Source organism: Gavialis gangeticus, unplaced genomic scaffold (assembly GCF_001723915.1).
Source record: "Gavialis gangeticus isolate Ggan-Ray unplaced genomic scaffold, GavGan_comp1, whole genome shotgun sequence".
Classification (NCBI taxonomy): domain Eukaryota; kingdom Metazoa; phylum Chordata; order Crocodylia; family Gavialidae; genus Gavialis; species Gavialis gangeticus.
Window position 1 is genome coordinate 3,151,728 of NW_017728995.1, and position 2,709 is coordinate 3,154,436.

Sequence of the window (2,709 nt, forward strand, 5' to 3'; positions counted from 1 at the left end):
ATGAGGGCCATGGCCCATTTGCAGGCATAGCCATGCATCTATACATTGCTGCCTGACCCTCATGGAGAATGAGCCTGGCCTGGCCTGGCCTGCCCTGGCCCACCCTGCTGGCTTGCAGCTTTGGATTGGAGCTGTATGTGGTGGCAGGAGCCATTCCAGTCCTATCCAAAGGTGCACTTGCAGGGCGGGGTAGACTGGGCCTGTTCTCCATGCACAGACCATGAGTTAGGCAGAGCTGCAGCAGGCACAGTCTGGGTGGCTGCTGCTGCCAGTGCTGGGGGCTGTGCACTGCAGGGGATAGGGAGGCAGGGATGTGGCAGGCCCCCCTCAAATCCCTACATAAATCTCACACCCACCCACACCCCCACCACTCCCCACATCCCTCACACACCCATCCACACATCCCACATCCACCACACCCCCTGCCACTCCCCACACACCTCACTAGAAACCACACAACCCCCTTACCCGCAGTCTCTGCTTACCTGGAACAGTGCCCAGGGCTGGGTTACACCACAGCCTTGCCCCGCTTCTGTTTGCTTTGCATACTGAGGCAGCATGCTAGGGCAGCTGGAGCACCATAGAGACACTCTGCTTAGATGCCAGAGCACCTCTGGAGGACCCAGACCTGGCTTACCTTAGGGCACACTTCAGAACCGTGCCCTGAGTTGTTTTTTTCCTGGGTGATTTTTTTCTGATACTTGGAAGTCCAGGAATCAAATTTTGAGCCCATGCTGCAAATATGCAGTGTGGTGAACATTTTTTCATTCTTAGCGTGCCTCTTGTGGCAACTCAAACTGCCTTGAGATGCTACAATAGGTGCATGTGCACTCGTCTGGGTGTGCCCCAAGGGGTTATTATGGAGGACAGGGATGCCACAGTCACAGCTCCTTTAATACACTTAATTGGTACTAGTTATATCAGCAGAGTTATTTGCATCTCTTTTTAAGTTGTCAGTGTCCCTTTAATAGCCAGTTATATAAAATTTTGAAGCGAGTAAGTATTCAGAAGAAAAGTATTAAAAAGCAGGAGGCGGCAAAGTGTTGGGAGTCCTAAAAATCTACAGTCAAATTTAGTGTTAACAGATGAAAAATGGAATTTATGTAAAAATACCAGATTCTCAAAATGTTGTTCTTGTACCCTCAAAAAGCATGTTAAAATAAAGGCTTGTATAGCAAATAACAAGAATTGTTTCATAGTCCCAAATTACCAGGAAAAAATGCATTAGGGAGATCATGCAGAGAAGATATTATGGTGGGTGGTTTTATTCTTTGAATGATTATTAGTAAAAAGTCTAATTGTAGGGGGTAGGCTAATATACTCTTGAAGCAGAAGGAGCTAGAGCTGGTCTCTCAATCCTGAGTTAAAGGCTCAGCTGTGCTGCATTGCTCACATAAATTAATCTACCCCCATTAGAGTATATGCCAGACAGTTAAAACACTCCCTCAGCTATAATTATGGGGAGTTGGTAGCTGTTTCATATTTAAGGTTGAAGCTGGTACCCTCATTTTCAAAAATGGCATTTTGGGACTCTGTGGGCAGTTACCTCGTTCAGGATTACAATGCATCTGCCACCTCAGTTTCCCCTCCAACTCAGTCATTTTAAAGTGTTAAGGATTTTGATTATTTGGTCCAGCAGCAAATAGGAATCCTCCTCTTCTAGGACAATCCAGTCTCTCTGAACCACAGAAGTCCGTCTTTCAGGCCTCCCTTGCCTTGTTGCCCTGTGGGGTCAGGCCAACTCTCAGGATCTCAATATTGCACTGTTAGACAGGAGGGTGTGACAATTGCACATATACAAACACACAAAACAAGTAGGTGCATAACCACTTAAAACATATACACACACTACACACTAAAAATTAGACAAAAATCAGTTGTCAATACCCACATAGTCAGTACACATACACAGATCACTAATTTGTATATCATCCACACAATGATATATATACACACACACACTCACCAGTTCACACACATACAACCCACCTACACATAGGTAAGTTCCTAAATTGGATGGTATGGTATGTATGTGTGCTTGGGGTACCTGGGATACTTGGGGGAAGGTAAGAGAGAGAGAGTTAAAGTGTAGGGAGTGAAAGTTGCCAGAACTGGGATTAGAACTGGTGGACTAGAGAGAAGCTGGCTGAGGAACTGAGACGTGGGTTTACTTAAGAGCAAGTGGCCCCACCACTTGAGATCACTGGTGCATGGCAGGGAGTGGAGGAAAAAAAAAAAAAAGAAGCCTGGTGGCAAGGAGGAGACAGCCAGGAAAGAAACTGAGTCAGAAACATGATTGCTCAGGGGAAAAGACAGTGGCAAAGAAACAGGGGGGTTGGAGGCAGGGAGGAGCTCAGGACAGGTATTGAAGGTAGCAGAGAGCCAGAAGCAGGAGAGGGAGAAATGAGACAGAAGTTAGAGGGGCAAGGAACAGAGATTGGAGCGGGGCCAAACCATAGTAAACTAAAACCTAACTCACGGGTCCAAATAACAGGTTTATTAAACAGACAACATGCCACACAGCCCCATGAAGCTATTGGTTCCCACATACATAAGTATTCACAATGGCAGCAGCAGAAAGACTCAGTGGAAGGGCTGGAGTCCAGGTAGGGAAGAGAGACAGAATCCAAGCCTTTGGTGGGGGGTGATAGCCACCTATCCAGGGTGGAAAGGGGTCTTTGTCTAGTAGGTGTTGTCCAGAGTGGGGGC